The following is a 6,008-nucleotide window of genomic DNA, read 5'->3' on the forward strand; positions in this document are numbered from 1 at the left end:
CGAAACTGATTCCATTCGATTAATCGATAAGCTGCTTCCACGCAAATATTCTGGCATTGCCATCTATACAGTTCACGCGTGACAGACATGATTTTTCATTCGTTGAAGGTCGCGTAGGAAGACATTATCTTTAATTCTGTAATTACAGTATTTTAACAGCGGATCGATATCTATAGTTCAAGTAATAACACTTCAAATCTGTTTCCAGCTGATATCGCAAATGCTTGTGGCTGATTTATTTCTGTTAGTCACGGACTTATTTCTTCATGCGCATTTGGCGGCTCAAATCTAAAGGCTTTCATTGAGTGTCTTCGGATTTAACCTTATGGAAGAAAATGGCTCTGACGAGCCCCTTGCACAAAGGCGTGAGTGATAGTATCAATTTTATAACGGGTAGGGAAGCATTAAGACGGTATTAAATCACAAAACTTTTTACATCATTTTAATAATTAAAAATTAAAGTTTGAGCTCATATGTGGATAAATTATGTGGCATAAAAAAAGTTATAACATTTTACAAAATCACTTCCTATATATCTCTATAGTAGCAGAATCAATCGAATCGAGAAATAGCGTATTTGCAAGGGAGACAATTTCATCGATAAGCCAGCGATTTGGCTATGAAAGCTGACAATGCTTGTTAAAACAAATATTAATCAGAAGTGGTTAAATTTGAACTATATTTACGACAATGTACGATAGCAAATTACTACGCCATGTCCACTACTAGAGTATGATGGTGTTGATTCTAAAGTTCGAAGTAACTCTTATGAGACAAAAGATGAAAATGCATTAACTAAATCATGTTTATCAGGAGTTATTTTTAACGGTGAACCTACCCTATTCATATTTGTTGATGGTGTTTTATGATATGCTTCTTATTTTTGTTGACAAAGTATTTTTCAACGTACTCAACACAGAAGAAAGAACATGCTGGAGTGAAATGTTCTTGAGAAAGTGGCTCAAGACGCTGGGAAAGATAAATAAAGCTAAATTATAATTACCTACCAACAGAATGGACAATCTTTACGCAAGTTGAGCCGTTGTGACAGTTGTTCACAAGTTAAGTCTGCTATGTATATTAGAAATTACACATTGTTTGTCCTACTTTTCTTTGACCAAGAAGTAGTATGCATCTCTATGCCATATTCTGCAACAACCGATTATATTTGGACTCGACAAGGAACTTTAAAAATAATTACAAATTTTTGACTAACGTCCCCGAGGAATAACACCTGAAATTTCCTGAAAATCTCTAAAACAGAGAATATTTGGCAATGGCAACCAGAAATAAACAACAGCGAATTCCCATAGAGAAACTGAAATTTAATCGCACGGGATAACCAGACGATTGTTGCAAGTCTTTGAAATTCTCGAGGGTGACTTTTTTTTTAATTCACAAAAACACGTTTCGTGTTCTTTGATCACGTTCAATTTCTTCATATCAGTCCGAAGGTGAGGTCCAAATTAAGGTGGGGCAGACTATAGTAATATTTTTATTGTGAAAGGAATAACGTTAAAGATGATTTGTAATTTATTATTACATGTTCTAAAATACACACTACGCTTGAGAAAAGTAAAAGCTATAAATAGATCACACTAATTAAATAGTTTTTACACCATAGCAATTAACAAATGAATGTTTTTAAAGGACGTTTGTCTCCACCTCAATACTATATGGCTCAGACCGAGATTTCTGTGGAAACAAATGTCAAAGTAACGTGTACAGAGACAGTTGAAGGAATAACCAAGTTCTTAATTATATTAAATTACTGTTATAACCAATTATTGTCACTATATATATAATCAAAACCATAATGCGGTTCAAGAGAAGATGGCTGTCTATCGTTCAAAGTTAACCTCCGAACCGCAAAATGTTGAGCATTTGCGCAGCTGCACTTCTTTTAGACTAGCCACTAGACTGAATATAAAGAATTTGTCACTAAATTTCAACTTTTTATAAATTTTGTCTTGTTTTATGTGACAGTGACAAATGCAAGTCTATTCTAGAGATTTAGAGAACTGGATTGGACATGTATAGGATATAGACTGGCTACATTCACAATTTAAAAAGAATAAAATTAAAAAATATATATATCATAGTCTTTGAGCTAGTTTACACTTCTTTTAACTCTGACATTTTATCAAAATCTGAAAAATGATGCGCGTGGCAATGTTTCATATACTACATGGATATATACACGTTAAATCATCCATTGTTGTGAAGTTGTATTCATTATGAGCATGTGCTATCAATTACATTTCATACAAATTATTGCTGTTAAGTTTCATCAATCTGTTTATTTAGTTGGATTTAACGTGGCACCGACACAATTTTAGGTCATATGACTCTCCAGCTTTGATGGTGGAGGAAGACCCCAGGTGCCCCTCCGTGCATTATTTCATCACGAGCGGGCACCTGGGTAGAACCACCGACCTTCCGTAAGCCAGCTGGATAGCTTTCTCACATGAGGAATTCAACACCCCGAGTGAGGCTCGAACCAAGATCGATGAGGGACAAGTGATTTGAAGTCAGCGACCTTATCCACTCGGCACGGAGCCCCCCTAAGTTTCATCAAAGTCTAATAGAGTTGTATAGAAGGGCGGAGGCACACTGCCAAGGCTTTGTGGCTCCAACACAGACGGACTAGGCAAAGACGTAATAATGATGTTTTTACAAAATCTTGTTGTAAGCAGTTCAAGTTCATCTACAAAAGATCATCATGACAAAATATGGATCTCGCCACGGTAAAGGCAACACTTCTCTTTAACCCGCTTCAGTTGCATTCAGTTTCATTCACTGCATTTTTGAAATGCAAAGAGCACATGCATTTTTGAAATGCAAAGAGCACATGTTTCCTTAGGGACAGCATGCTTTAATTTCGCGTGTTTTACAACAAATTGTTTTGTCGCTGCATGTAGTAGTGAGGGCTGTGGCTTCCCAGATTAAAATGTCGTCTGCACATACTGCCGCATACTTATGTGGTCTTCATTTTTGCTCTTTTTTTCACAGACATGTCCACAAACAGCAGGTTTGGTTTCTTATATCCCATCATATACACTTTCATGGCCAACATCATTTGAAAGCGGTAATCGTGCAATTTATTTCCGGAAAATACACATGTAGTGTCGTAACTACGTTAAGGTACACCGAGGCACTTGCCTAGTTTTTTTAGCATTTTTTTTTATATATATACATCTATAAAAAAAATCGCATTTTTTGTCTTGGCCGAAAGATCAGTACGACCTATTTGTCTTGCAAAAGTTCAAATTTCCTCGGAGACGACTGTCCCGAACCCCAGTACTTGCATTCTATTTATTTTGAGAAGAAGAATTATGATTTTAACCTGATTTGCTATGATTTTTTTTTTTTTTTTTTTTGCCTGAAATGAATTTGAATAACTATTTTGCCATGTGGAATTTTGCAATTTCTCGAGAAGAACCCCTGATTCTCTATGTCTCAATTCCAAATGCTTCATATGCGATAAGGAAAAGGTGTTCATAATTAATGTTGACTTCTAAAATCTAGGTGTGTGGCTAATCCCTACGGTGGCATAGCGGGGACATAGGAAATATTTTATTTAACACGTGCGAAGATGGTAATTAACACATGCACACGTGATAACTATCACGTTCCCACGTGATAGATAACACGTGCGCACGTGTAAGCTGACCAATGAGAAAACGTTAAAGATCTGCAATTTTTCATAATGGAAGTCGGTTATATGGAAGTGTTTTAGTTATAAAGTAAGTGTTTCTTGTTGTTGTTTTTTTTTTTTTGCTCTAATTTTTTTTTTGCCTGAAATGAATTTGAATAACTATTTTGCTATGTGGAATTTTGCAATTTCTCGAGAAGAACCCCTGATTCTCTATGTCTCAATTCCAAATGCTCCATATGCGATAAGGAAAAGGTGTTCATAATTAATGTTGACTTCTAAAATCTAGGTGTGTAGCTAATCCCTACGGTGGCATAGCGGGGACATATGGAATATTTTATTTAACACGTGCGCACGTGTAAGCATCACATGCGCACGTGTTAGCTACCACGTGCGAAGGTGGTAATTAACACATGCACACGTGATAACTATCACGTTCCCACGTGATAGCTAACCCGTGCGCACGTGTTAGCTGACCGATGAGAAAACGTGAAAGATCTGCAATTTTTCATAATGGAAGTCGGTTATAGGGAAGTGTTTTAGTTATAAAGTAAGTGTTTCTTGTTTTTTTTTTAAAGGCTGATATCTCGATTAGTTCCGTTGGTCAGTTATCACGTTCGCATGTGATAGCTATCACGAGCGAACATGTTAGCTAACACGAGCGAACGAGAAAGCTAATAAGTGCGCACATGATAGTTATCACGTGCGCATGTGGTGCTAACATGTGCGCACGAGATAAATAAAATATTACCTATGTCCCCTCTATGCCACCGTAAATCCCGTATAGGCTACATCACAGCACAGGTGCGTATACCTAAATAATATTAAATGTTGCCCTGTGCCTTAGTATGCTTTATTTTTAGTTTGCTTCTCCTTTTGCTTGTTTCATTTGCATATGATTTGTGTTTATTACTCTGAGCTTAGTGTTTGCTTTTGTAATAGTTTTGCATATCATTTTGTGCTTATTATTTTTGTATTGTGCTTGCTTTTGTGATAGTTAGAGCAACTTTGCAGTCAGCAACTACATTTATTTTATGCATGGTAACTTATTGCATGTCCTCATAATATCCTTTCTGTTTTTATATGTGTCGCATTGTTTTATATGATTTCACTGATTGTTTAACCATGTTCCTTAATATTATATTCAATGTGTTTGCTCTCTGTGAGAAAGTTGCTGATCAGTTCCTTTCAAATCTGATTTGAGGGGATAATTGATTTTTTAAAACCATTTTTCTTTTCTGTCGCACTTTTGTGCTCGTTTTGCTAATTCAGTTTTTTATTTACATGAAGTTCTTATAGAAGTTTTTAGGCCTATGGTCAGGATCAGCAGCTTTTCCACAGCTTTAGATGTGCTTAATTTGTGTGCTTTTTAGATATATATCATTTTCTTTTACAGCTATTTATATTCTTGTTGACCTCATATATATTTGTTAATGGTCGGTTAAAAAGCTCATCAGAGCTTATGTTTCATATGTTTGTGTCTTGCCGACTTGAAATAAAACTTATTGTATTGTATTGTATTGTATTGTATTGTATTGTATCTTCCCCGAACAATTCTGCCTGTGTGGGTTTTTTTCTGGTCTGGTACTAGCTCAGTTGTATTACATCAATCTAATAAAGCTCTCATCAATTTATCTACTCTCTGTGTGTGTGTCTCTCTCTCTCTTCAAGATAGGTTCAAATAATTAGTGAGGTTCAAATATAAGTTTATGCAAATTTGGCGTTCCATAATAATTAAAATCTGTGAAACTTTTTTTTTTAATATAGCCTAAATAGATTACGCTATTTCAGGTGATTATTTCAGAGTCAGTATGAGTGCTAGACCGCTGTCCGATGGTTTGATAACTGAACTTCCATCGGGCTACAGTCGAGCGATGTGAGCCCATTAATAAAATGTTTGAACGGTGACTCATAAAACCACAGGGATTGGTGTGGTATGCGTCTCCTGGTCGTACATACATTAAACATGTGTTCAGTATGTTATAACAGGTATACGGGAACCTTTATGACAGCATGTTTTTTTTTTTTTTTTTTTTAAATAGATAAAAAATTAGACAAGTTAATAATTTATCAAGATTTCAAAACTGCGTTTAGATACTTATTTCACCACCAAAATTTAACCAATTTATGTTTTAAAAACAAGAATTCAATATCCCTTGAAACTTTAATAATGACAATCAACGATGGTAGAAGAGTCATAATTGACACATGTATGCTATATTTGATCATTTTAACTTAAATATTCTGTGTGGAATTATTATTTTGCTCAGTTTGCGTGTCGTATTTTTACCTGATACAGGTACGACAAGCACCTGTGTGATCGAGGACACTGAGCGAGGGGTCACGTGACTTT

This window comes from Mercenaria mercenaria, chromosome 11 (genome assembly GCF_021730395.1).
Source record: "Mercenaria mercenaria strain notata chromosome 11, MADL_Memer_1, whole genome shotgun sequence".
Taxonomy (NCBI): domain Eukaryota; kingdom Metazoa; phylum Mollusca; class Bivalvia; order Venerida; family Veneridae; genus Mercenaria; species Mercenaria mercenaria.